Below are 13656 nucleotides of genomic sequence, written 5' to 3' on the forward strand. Positions count from 1 at the left end.
TGGGCAAGAAATGCTGCTCCCACAGAATTCTATAGAAAACACACAAAATATAGTGATGTCTTAGTTTCTTTTTCCTATTGCTATGATAAAATATCCAGGAGAGAGCAAACTATGGATTGACTTGGCTCACAATTCCAGGCTATTGTCCATGCACTGTCCTCAATTTTGGACCATGTAGCCAAAGTATATTTTATCTAGGAATATTGACTATAGTCCTTAAAGGCCTGAAAATATGACTATAGATAGTTACATAGCAAGGTTCAGAATTACTAATGAAATTCCAGATGCCTAGAACACAAAAGCACTTAGGCTTCTACCTACTTCACCAGCGTATGTCCTTTTTTGTGCTAGGCAGTTCTATACCAATAGTAAAATGGACAGGTATGAAATTCTAATAGAGTCAATTTAAACACCATGACAATGTTAATATTGTGTAGATGAATGCTTTGGAAATTAAGTGCAGGAACATCTGGAAACTGAGAGGGTTAGCCTCTTAGAAAGTTTTCAGTTCCTTTTGTGACTTTGGAAGCTCTGTCTCATATATAGGCACATACAGAGCACAGCCAGGCATTGGAATACAGGCCAGGACAGTATGATAGAAGACAAGCAACCAGAAAAAGAAAACGGAATAAACTTCAGAAATTATTATGTTTTAGATTAGTTTAAACAGAGAAGCCCGTTTTCTTAATTCTGCCATGAATTTACTTCATGATGAAAGCCCAAGGCTTCTTGGAGAATATGAAAATGTCAGAGTGATCACATATGACTCCTTCCTGTAGTTGACAGTGATTTCCATCATGTAAAAAGAATTACTACCTTCAAGTTCTCCTTTGGATGTTTCCCCTCCTGTGCAAAGCCCCCTTTCCTTTAGAAAGGTCACCAGGCCAGCACTGTAACCACAAAATGACAAAGTGAGTAAGTATCAGAACATGCATGGATAGCCTGGCTCACACCCCTTTTGTCTACAAGGGGGAGGGCCTCCATCTTCACTACTACTCCCTCCTCTCTGCCACATGTTGGTGGTTTCCACCCACACATACAACGACAGTGCATGTTTTGTTACACACTCCCCCGAAACTACACTTCTTGACATTGCACATACAACCAAAGATAATGGTAGAAGCTAGTGTGTGTATTCAGCACCTAAAACACTCCAGCATTATTGCAGGCACAGGCATCAATTTTGATATTCTTGGAGAAGTATATCTCATCTTGGCACGCTGAGTGTAATCACTGGATATTTGAAAGAAAAAGCATGGAGTTTTCTCACTGTCAGGTAGCAGAGTTCAACACCACTACTGGAATTCTGACATCTCTGACATGAATGTTCCTTTCATTCATGCATCTGTATAATTCACAAATGCTGTAAAAGCTTTTGACAAATTCCAACACCCCTTCATGATAAAGGTCTTGGAAAGATCGGGGATAACAGGAACATACCTAAACATAATAAAAGCAATATATAGCAAACCAAGAGCCAACACCAAATGAAATGGAGAGAAACTCAATGTGATTCCTCTAAAATCAAGAACAAGACAAAGGGGCCCACTCTCTCAATATCTCTTCAATATTGTACTTGAAGTTCTAGCTAGATCAATAAGAAAACAAAAGGAGATCAAGAGGATACAAATTGGAAAGGAAGAAGTCAAACTTTCACTATTTGCAAGATGATATGTTAGTTTATATAAGAGACCCAAAACATTCTACCTGGGAACCCCTATAGCCGATAAATACCTTCAGCAAAGTGGCAAGATACAAAATTAACTAAAAAAAAATAAAAACAGTAGCCCTACTATATACAGATGATAAAGGGGCTGAGAAAGAAATCAGAGAAACATCACCCTTCACAATAACCACAAACAACATGAAATATCTTGGGGTAAGGTTAACCAAACAAGTGAAAGAACTATATAATAAAAACTTTGAGTCTTTCAAGAAAGAAATTAAAGAAGATACCAGAAAATGGAAAGATCCCCCATGCTTTTGAATAGGTAGGATAAACATAGTAAAAATGGTAATCTTGCCAAAAGCAATCAACAGATTCAATGCCATCCCCATCAAACTCCCAGCACAATTCTTCACGGACCTTGAAAGAACAATACTCAATTTTATATGGAAAAAACAAAAGACCCAGGATAACCAAAACAGCCCTGTACAATAAAGGAATTTCCAGAGGCATCACCATCCCTAACTTCAAGCTCTACTATAGAGCTGTAGCCCTTAAAACAGTTTGGTATTGGTGCAAAATATAGACAGGAAGACGAGTAGAATCGAATTGAAAACCCTGACATTAACCCACAAACCTACGAAAACCTGATTTTTGACAAAACAGCTAGAAGTATACAATAGGAGGAAGAAAGCATCTTCAACAAATGGTGCTGGCACAACTGGATGATAGTGTGTAAAAGACTGCAGATTGATCAATATCTATCACCATGCACAAAACTTAAGTTCAAGTGGATCAAAGACCTCAACATAAATCCAGCCACACTGAACCTCTTAGAAGAGAAAGTGGGAAGTACTCTTGAAAAATTGGTACAGGAGATCACTTCATGAACCTAATACAAGTAGTACAGACACTGAGGTTAACAATTAATAAATGGGATCTCCTGAAACTGAAAACAGTCAACAAGAGAAAACATCACCCCACAGAATGGGAAAAGATCTTCACCAATCACGCATCTAACAGAGGGTTGATTTCCAATATATACGAAGAACTCAAGAAGTTAGTTACCAAAACACCAAATAGTACAATTAAAAAGTGTGGTATGGAACTAAATAGAGAATTTTCAGTAGAGGCATCTAAACTGGCTGAAAGATACTTATGAAAGTGTTGAACATCCTAAGCCATCAGGGTAATACAAATCAAAACAACTCTGAGATACCATCTTACTCCTGTCAGAATAGCTAAAATAAAAAACACCAAAGACAGTTTATGCTGGATAGAATGTGGAGAGAGGGGAACACTCCTCTGCTGGTGGGAGTGCAAACTCCTACAGCCACTTTGAAAATCAGTATGGTGGTTCCTCAGGAAAATGGGAATCAGTCTACCTCAAGATCCAGTAATTCCACTCTTAGGCATATACCCAACAGATGCACATTCGTGCAAAAGGACATCTGTGCAACTATGTTCATAGCAGCATTATTTGTAATAGCCAGAACATGGAGGCAACCTAAATGTCCCTCAAGTTATGGATGGAAAAAAAATGTAATACATTCACACAATGGAGTACTACTCAGCAGAAAAAAAATGGATCTTGAAATTCACAGGCAAATGGATGGAACTTGAAGAAATCATCCTGAGTGAAGTAACCCAGTCACAAAAAGACAAAAATGGTATGTACTCACTCATATATGGATTTTATACATAGAGCAAAGGATTTCCAGCCTACAATCCACACTTCCAGAAAAGCTAGGAAACAAGGAGAACCCTAAGAGAGACATACATGATCCCCTGGAGAAGGGGAAAGGGACAAGATCTCCCAAGTAAATTGGGAGCATGAAGGGAGGTGAGAGGGAGTTAGGAGGAAGAGCAGGGGAGAGGTGGGCATGAGAGAGCAGGAATATTGAGTCAGGGAAAGAGCAGAGGAGAGCAAGAAAAGAGATATTATAATAGAGGGAGCCATTATAGGTTTTAAGAGAAATCTGGTGCTAGGGAAAAGTCCAGAGATCTACAAGGATGACCCCAACTAAGAATCTAAGCAATGTGGAGAATACTTACCTTAAATGCTCTTCCCCAATAATGAGACTGATGACTATCTATCTTATTTGCCATCGTAGAACCTTCATCTAATAGCTGATGGAAGCAGAAGCAGACACCCACAGCCAAACACTGAGCCAAACTTCTGGAATCCAGTTGCACATAGGGAGGAGTGATGAGCAAAGGGGTCAAGACCAGGTTAGAGAAACTCACCAAAATGCTGATCTGAAGAAGGGGGAGCTCATGGACTCCAGTCTGATAGCTGGGAAACCAGCATAGTACTGCCTCAACCTCCCTGGGGAGCAGAAAGGGGTTGGAATGGGTGTTGGTGAGGGAAACGGGAGGAGGGAAGGGTGAGGGAACTAGGATTGACATGTAAAACAAGCTTGTTTCAAATTTGAATTAAAAAATTATCAAAAAAAGAACCCCCCCAAATTTAATGAATTATTAGTGAGGAAACCAGTAAGGTATTATAAGCAGTTCAGAGAGAAAACAACCCCCCCAAAATATATAATATATATAATATTATATATATTATATATATATGTGTGTGTATATATTATATATATATATATATATATATATATACAGAGAGAGAGAGAGAGAGAGAGAGAGAGAGAGAGGACCATTCAATGGAAAAGTTTAGTTGTCACTGATTTAAGGGTGGCTTTTTGTTTGAGTGTTTGGAATAAACTTTGAAATAATGATGCTATCAGCATTCACAGGTAAGGATATTTTTTAAAGCTTTTTCAGGAATGGAATCACTTAAACTTGATGAAAAATTAGGCTTTACAATAAAACTCAAATTTTTCTTTTCATGACATATATGCATGGATCACTTCCTGTTGGTTTACTTCTTTTAGTTTTTATTGAAAAATATTTTCATGCAATATATTTTGATCATGGTTTCCCATTCTGAAATTACTTCCAGATCCACCACAACCCCCAGTCCACCCAACTCCATGACTTTTCTGTCTTGAGAAAATAGATAAACACGTTTTAAAACTATAAATGGAGGAAAACTACAAAAAACATGTACATGGCCACATACACACACTCACATGGGCATGCACACCTTAAAACCACAAATTCGGAAACTAACATACAAGCAAAAGACGAGAAAGACAAAATAAAAAATAAATTAAAGAAAAATACCCAAGTAAAGCTCCATCTACAAATAATTCTCTCCACAAGATCCCTGATGGAGGAATATCTACTGTCTTAATATTGTCTGTTTTCTGACACAATTAAATATGCAATCCTTTCCATGTACAGTATTTGGCAAAATAACTCATCTGTTCTGAAAACCAAAAGTTCTTTTCCCACTTATGTTTTTCTATTCGGATGCAAGATGCTTCACTGGTCCTCTGCCGGAGCTCCGGGCTCCTGCCAGAGATCTGCCTATCCTCAAAGGACCATCCTGAGTCCCTGCATGCTGGATCTTTGACCCCCTCATTGCTGGGCCTCTGCTGGAGCTCCAGGCCCCTGCTGGAGACCTGTTTATCCACATAGGACTACTTGATCTTTGACTCCCTTCCTCTGGGCATCTACATGATCTTGAGTCCTCCTGGGAGGCTCTCTCTGGCTATCTGTGGTCCACCAAAAATGGCGCTTTGCTACGTCTGAAATTGTGATTCTCAGGAAGGTTCCCCAGCGAATGGGTGGAAGCAATATGCTGCACCAGATCACCTACAGCATGTGCTTCAGGGGACAAAGGCACGTCATGATACTAAAGAAGAACATGATTCCTGAAAACTTTCCTGTGTACACTACTAATGACCAAGGAGCCAAGCAGGAAGACTACCCATTTGTTCCCCAAGACTGTTACTTCTACAGCTACCTGGAAGGGGTCCCTGGGTCCCTAGCTACGCTAGACACCTGCAATGGAGGTCTGAAAGGCATGCTGCAAGTGGATGACTTCACTTATGAAATCAAACCATTGGCATCTTCTTCCAAATTTGAGCATGTCATTTCTCTGCTTGTGATAGAAATTTTAAAAATGTAGAAATGAAGAGAATGTGGCAGAGGCAGAGGAATCCCTTGAAGAGGCGAAGCTTGCTGGAAGTCCCAGGGCAGCCCCAGTATATCTGTGGCGTGTGCATGTGAAATTAATACGAGTGCAGTACTTATCGAGCGCTTCATTAACCACATTACTCAATAACTTTACTGACACTCTTGAGTTGATATTGGTTATGAACAGCATAGCGGATAGCGTTTATAAACTATCCGGACTGGCTGACATGGTGTGTGTTGTATGCTTTGGGGAAAAGACCCAGCGATTGTAAGGTTGTGATTATTTGATGCTTACTCTTTTATCAATGCGTTTGGCCAAGCTAAATTGAGTTTTCATAGTAGAGTAGAGCACTCCATTTCAGCTATTTTCACAGGACATTTACTTCCAGGAGATCACATTGCCAACATGAGTACAATGTGCAATCCAAACTGGTCAGCAGTATATGTATATTTGGGACACCGACATGCATTTCTTACTGCAGCTTTTTTTTTCTCATGTAGTAGGTCACAGTCTGGGTCTAGGGCATGATACAGTGGGCTGTGTTTGTTTCAGAAGAAGCCGTTGTGTCATGAATGAATTTCCTGCTCTTGAGATGATGAGCAATTGTTCTCATGCTAAGATACATGATTGGATCCATGGATGGGACAGTTGCTTGAGTGATTCACGAATTCCGTATGCCAACTTTAAATATGTAGTTCCTCGTTGTGGAGATAAGAAGCTGGACGAGAATGAGGAGTGTGACTGTGGCTCTTTGAAAGAGTGCGCCTATAACAAGTGTTGTACAACCAATTGTCACTTTACTAAGGGAAGTACTTGCAATTTGGGAGTTTGCTGTAGTAACTGTGGATTTGCACAGGCTGGAACTATGTGCAGAGACAAACTTGGTATTTGTGATCTGGCAGAATACTGTGATGGAAACTCAGAGAATTGCCCAGAAAAATGTTTACATCCAGGATGGAACTCCCTGCTCACCACTAGCAGTTTGCATGTCAGGAAACTGCAGTGATCGTGATTTGCAGTGTCAAGCTCTTTTTGGATACGAAGTAAGGGATGCTTCGCCAGCGTGCTATAAACAAATAGCAAGGGTGACCCATTTGGAAACTGTGGGATGAGGTTACTACCATCAGGAAGAAAACCCTATGCATGTGAAAAGAAAGACATTTTTTGTGGACTGCTGCATTGTGATGGTGTCATTCATATTCCTGGTGGAGGTGAGCACACTACATTTCATCACATAAAGGTTCAAGATATTAAAGAAGAACAATGCTTTGGGTATGATGTGCACCATGGGACAGAAATTCCAGAAATGGGGCTTGTAGTGGATGGTGCAACCTGTGGCCCAGGGAAATACTGTAAAGCACAAGCCTGTGTTTTTCATCAAAACTTAAATTTTAAATGCAACATCAGCTCCTGTAATTTCAGAGGGGTGTGTAACAACAGAGGCAATTGTCACTGCACGAAAGGTTGGCAACCACCAGACTGTGAACAGAGAGGAGCAGGTGGTAGTATAGACAGTGGCCCTATAGTTACCTCTAATGATACGTTTAAAGCCAAAATACATGTGAGTGTAAACAGGATACAACTTCTTTTACTTACCCATATGATTCTTATCTTAGTTTCATTTATTTTGGTGCAATTTCAAAAGCAGTTATAATGATAAATACCAGAAAGATACATCATCCTGTGAGAAATAAGTTATTTCATTCCATATTAACTGGAGCCACACAAGAATGACATCATGTCAATTACTACAAGAAGTTGTTAGTGATTTCCCCTGACAGTCATGTAATCATTCACAAATCTGAGATTTTCATCTTAAAGTAAAATCACTGAGGAATTACAATTGTGCCTCTGTGTTTAAATTTCCTTTTATCATCATTTATTTTTCAAAAAATTTTTAAAATTATAAACAATCTCATTGTACATATCAACCCTAGTTCCCTTTCCCTTCAGTGCTCCTACGGCCCATGCCCCATCCCCCATACACGCCCCAGAGAGGATGAGATCTCTCATGGGAGATCATGGAAGTCTGCAACATCACTTGATGTGGGGCTTAGGCCTTTCATCATGCATCTAGGCTGATAGAGTATCCCTCTATGGGGGGGGGGGGAATTGGCTCCCATAGTCCATTCTTGCACTAGGGATAAATATTGGTTCCACTGCTAGAGGCCCCATAGACTGCCTTGGCTAACTGACATCCACATTGGGGGGGACCCTGGTTCAGTCCCTGATTCCCCAGCTGTCAGACTGGGATCCTTGAGCTCCCACTTGCTCAGGTCAGCTGTTACTGTGAGTTTCCCCAGTATTATCTTGACCCCTTTGCTCATCACTCCTTCCAGACTACAACTGGATTCCAGGAGTTTGGCTAATTAGTGCTTAGCTGTGAATCTCTGCTTCTTCTTCCATTGGCTACTGGATGAAGGCTCTAGAATGGCATTTAAGGTAGTCACCAATCTCTTTATAGGGGAAGAACATTTAAGGTAGCCTCTCCACTCTTGCTTAGATTCTTAGCTGGGGTCATCCTTGTGGATCCCTGGACATTTCCATAGTGCCTGATTTGTCTTTAAATCTATAATGGCTTCCTCTATTGTATCTTTTTCCTTGCTCTCCTCTATTCTTCCCTCAACTAGATCTTTCTGATCCCTCATGTTTTCTTACCCCCTCCTCTTCTCTCCTTCTCTTTCTCCTAACTCCCTCTCCCCTCCCCCATGCCCCAAATTTGCTCAGGAGATCTTGTCCCTTTCCCTTCTCTGGGGAACCATGCATGTCTTTCTAAGCATCCTCCTTGTTTCCTAGCTTTTCTGGGGCTGTGGATTGCAGGCTGGTGATCCTTTTCACTTTGTCTAATATCTATAAATGAGTAAGTACATACCATGTCAGTCTTTTTTTGTATCTAGGTTACCTCACTCAGGATGGTTTCTTCTAGTTCAATCCATTTGCCTGTGAATTTCAAGATGCCATTGTTTTTATTCTGCTGAGTAGTACTCCATTGAGTAAATGTACCACATTTTCTCCATCCATTCTTCAGTTGAGGGGCATTTAGGTTGCTTACAGGTTCTGGCTATTACAAATAATGTTGCTATGAACATAGTTAAACAGGTGTCTTTGTTGTAAGAATGTGCATCTTTTGGGTATATGCCTAAGACTGATCTTGAGGTAGACTGAGTCCCATATTCCTGAGGAACCACCATACTGATATCCAGAGTGGCTGTACAAGTTTGCACTCCCACCAGCAGTGGAGGAGTGTTCTCCTTTCTCCACATCCTCTCCAGCATATACTGTCACTGGTGTTTTTAATTTTAGCCATTCTGATAGGTGCAAGATGGAATTTCAGAGTTGTTTTTATTTGCATTTCCCTGATGGCTTAGGATGTTCAGCACTTTCTTAAGTGTCTTTCAGCCATTTTGGATTCCTCTGTTGAGAAGTCTCTATTTAATTCCATACCCTGCTTTTTAATTGGATTGTTTTGGTGACTAGTTTCTTGAGTTCTTTGTATATTTTGGAGATCAGCCCTCTGTCAGATGTGGGGTTGGTGAATATCTTTTCCCATTCTGTGGGCTGCAGTTTTGACTTATTAACTGTCTTTTCCCTTATAGAAGCTTCTCAATTTCTGGAGGTTCCATTTATTGTCGATCTCAGTGTCTGCACTACTGGTGTTATATGTTCAGGAAGCAATCTCTTGTAACAATTTGTTCAAGGGTACCTCCCACTTTCTCTTCTAAGAGGTTCAGTGTGGCTGGAATCTGTGTGGTTGAGGTCTTTGATCCATTTGGACTTCAGTTTTGTGCATGGTGATAGATAAGGATCTATCTGCCAGCACCATTTGTTGAAGATACTTTCTTTTTTTCATTGTATAATTTTAACTTCTTTGTCAAAAAAAAAAAAATGTTGGTAGATGTGTGGGTGAATATCAGGGCTTTCGATTTGATTCCATTGGTCTTCCTCTCTATTTTTGCACCAATACCAAGATGTTTTTAGGACCATAGCTCTATAATAGAGCTTGAAGTCAGAGATGGTAATGCCTCCAGAAGTTCCTTTATTGTACAGGGTCTTCTGTTTTCCAAATAAAGTCAAGTATTATTCTTTCAAGGCCTGTGAAGAATTGTGCTGGGGTTTTATGGGAATTGCATTGAATCTGTAGATTGCTTTTGGCAAGACTGCCATTTTTACTATGTTTTCTTCAAGAAAATGGGAGTCAGTCTACAACAAGATCCAGCAATTCTACTCTTAGGCATATACCCAAAAGATGCATACTAATGCAACAAGGAAATCTGCTTAAGTATGTTGACAGCAGCATTATTTGTAATAGCCAGGACCTGGAAACAACATAGATGCCCCTCAACAGAAGAATGGAAAAAAAAAAACAGTACTACTCAGCAGGAAACAAAGAAACAAACAAACAAAAACAAAAACAATGGACTCTTGAAATTCACAGGCAACTAAAAGAAACCATTCTGAGTGAGGTAACCCAGTCATAAAAAGACAAACATGGTATGTACTCACTCAACTATGGATTTTAGACACAGAGCAAAGGATCGCCAGCCTACAATCCACACCACCAGAGAAGCAAGGAAATAAGAAGGACATGGTCCCCCACAGAAGAAGAAATGGACAAGATCTCCTGAGCAAATTGGAAGCATGGGGGGCAGGGGAGAGGCAGTTAGGAGAAAGAGGAAGGCGAGAGAGTAGGACATGAAGGAACCGGAAGACTGAGTCAGGGGAAAATACAAGAGAGCAAGAAAAGAAACACCATAATAGAGGGAGCCATTACAGGTTTTAAGAGAAATCTGGCACTGGGGAAATATCCAGAGGTCTACAAGGATGACCCCAACTAACAATCTAAGCAATAGTGGAGAGGCTATCTTAAATGACCTTCCCTGATAATGCAATTGATGACTAACTTGTATGCCATCCTAGAGCCTTCATGTAGTAGCTGATGGAAGCAGAAGCAGACACCCACAGCTACATACTGAGCCAAACTCTTGGAATCCAGTTGCAGAGAGGGAGGAGTGATGAGCAAAGGGGTCAAAACCAGGCTGGGGAAAGCCACAGAAACAGCTGACCCCCAGCTGTTAGCTGCAAAACCAGTATAGGACTGAACCAGGACCCCTGAATGTAAGTGTCAGTTAGGAGGCCTGAGCAGTCTATGGGGCCTCTGGCAGTGGATCAGTACTTATTCCTAGTGTACAAGTGGACTTTGAGAGCAGCAACAACAAGGTAATCCAACCCTGTGGGCAAGAAGGAAGGTCAAGTGTGCAAGAAAGCAAATTATCTTTCTGCCATGCCCCCTTTTATCAGGACTGCTCCTGAAAGGTGCTACCCAGAGCTGGAGGGAGTTTTCCCACATCAATTAAAGCAACCCGGATGATTCTTCAGATGAGGCTTCACACTCAAGTGATCTTATATATGTACGTCCAAGGGGACATTACAATTTACCATCATACAACCTTTCTAAAAGTAGATTATTTTGTGTTTGGAATGAAGTGGCTTTAAAATAGAGTGCTGAAAAACAAAAACAGTCAATAGACAGACCAAAGAAAACCATAAATGAAAATGGGAAACATCTTCAACTATCACAACAATGTAGCACAATACTTTTATGTAAGTTATGGGTTTTCAATAACCAGGGCATGAAATTAGTAACACACACCATTGAACAGTCAAGTCAATAAAGATGAAGTAGTGGGCAGTGGTGATATTAGGAGTAGAATCTGAATCAATGGGTAAGGAAGAAGCTGAGTCAGAAAACAGATTTTTTTTCAAGAAGTTTAACAAGCAAGAAAAAAATAATAGCATATTCTTAATACTTGAAAGCCTCTGTACTTATTTGCACAATATTACCAATATTTTCCAGAGGAAACAACTCAGGATGAAGATGTTATGGTTAATCGGGGCATATATGACAATATACTGGTCTTCATATACAATTTGTAGTACTTGGGCAAGACTTGCCCACTTGTGTTTTTTCTACCAGCTAGTATTGAGAAGCTAAGAGCATTCCGTTTGACATTTTTCTCTTTACCTGACTCCTGTTGTGTCAAATTAACTGGGGTATTTGGGAGGACACTGCAGATGAATTTATAATCCCTCTGAAAGTAATAGAATATTTTGTTTAGAATAAAGTCATCTCCATCTTTAGATTCATTTAATGTAATCAGCCTTCACCTCAACTGGAAAGCCTAGTTCAGGTTTCAAAACTCAGCCAAAATGGACGAGACTTGTAAGAGCAAACAAGTTGCCTAAGGTCACACAGCAATCTAGATTAACCCCTATCCAACTCAGGTCTGACTTATTTCAAGGCTTAAGCTTTCCATTGTCATTTCAAAGGGTGGCATTTTGGTCCTCAGGGGCCTCAGTAGATAACGGGACACTAACATACAAGGAAAAAAAGCATAAATGAAAACAAGAAAGACCTGTGGGCCAACAAAGCAAACGTAAGGTTGTCAAAGAAAGTCAAGGATTTCTAAATGCAGCAAGTGACATTAACTGTACAGACCATGGGACCCTAGGGTGGAACAACATGAAGATGTGGTGTTGAAGTGCTGGCTGAGTCACATGATATTTCAGGAGAATCTAAGCTGGTTTACTGATCTCGAGAACTGTAATATACCATGAGTATATACAAAGGGAGGTACACACAAATACTAAGGCACAGCTATATTGCTCTGTGAGCCCCCATAATTTAACAGACACAATAGGATTCTTAAAAACCGTGCAACTCTAAGAAACATGAATTAAGACCGTTTCACAAATTAAGAAACCAACACTGGTACGGAATGGTTAGGAAATTACATTTTGATCACTAATCAAAGAAATGCCATGTTAGGAATGAAAAAAAAATGTAGGCTTTGTAATCTGACAAATGTGTCAAAGTTGGGTTCTGACATCCTTTGTTGACTTTAGGGACTTTCATTCAAGAAGTGAAAGAGAGGTATCTTAAGAGTCCAGATCCCTGCAGGTCAGTTTCTTTTGCCGCACCAGCGCACACTCTTGCAATTTCGATCCTGCCCCTCTTTCCACCAGCCCCCTGATTCACTGTTCTAACTACATCGCCTTTCTAAGACCCCTGTCTACTATGGTGTTGGTCAAGTTCACATTCTGCACTGGTAATATGACAGGTGGTACAAACCTCACTAAATCTTCTGCAGGCTGGACACCTGCCAAATAGACCCAGTGAGACCTCAAGTCAGGCCACAAGACCATCAGAGACTCACCGAGCCTTCCTGAGCCAATTAGTGCAGGTTGCCCCTGATATAAGACTCCACCAGGTAAGCCTTACTCCAAGATACTTTATGTTGTTTGTGGCTATTGTAAAGGGTGATGTTTCTCTGATTTCTTTCTCAGCCAAAACAAATGAAAGACCTATATAATAAGAACTTTGTGGCTCTAAAGAAAGAAATTAAAGAAGATACCAGAAAATGGAAAGATCTCCCATGCTCTTGGATAGGTAGGATAAATATAGTAAAAATGGCAATCTTGCCAAAAGCAATCTACAGATTCAATGCAGTCCCCATTAAAATCCCACCACAATTCTTCACTGACCTTGAAAGGATAATAATCAACTTTATATGGAAAAACAAAAGACCCAGGATAGCCAAAATAACCCTGTACAATAAAGGAACTTCAGGAGGCAACACCATTCCTGACTTTAAGCTCTACTGCAGAGTTATAGTTCTGTAAACAGCCTGGTGTTGGCACAAAAATAGACAGGTAGACCAATGGAATTGAATTGAAACTCCTGATATTAACCCTTGCACCTATGAACACCTGATTTTCGACAAAACAGCTAAAATTATACAATGGGACAAGGACAGCATCTTCAACGAATGGTGCTGGCACAATTGGATGATGGTGTGTAGAAGACTGCAAATAGACCCATGTCTGTCGCCATGCACAAAACTCAAGTCCAAATGGATCAAAGACCTCAACATCAATCCAGCCA

General features: G+C 40.3%; 1 pseudogene; it reads left to right on the forward strand.

The window, feature by feature from the left end:
• The window catches only part of LOC127230868 (disintegrin and metalloproteinase domain-containing protein 29-like), a 34351-nt pseudogene extending 26983 nt beyond the window's left edge, over positions 1–7368 (forward strand).
• The last annotated feature ends 6288 nt before the right edge of the window (positions 7369–13656 follow it).

Source organism: Phodopus roborovskii, unplaced genomic scaffold (genome assembly GCF_943737965.1).
Source record: "Phodopus roborovskii unplaced genomic scaffold, PHOROB, whole genome shotgun sequence".
In the NCBI taxonomy this organism is placed as follows: Eukaryota; Metazoa; Chordata; class Mammalia; order Rodentia; family Cricetidae; genus Phodopus; species Phodopus roborovskii.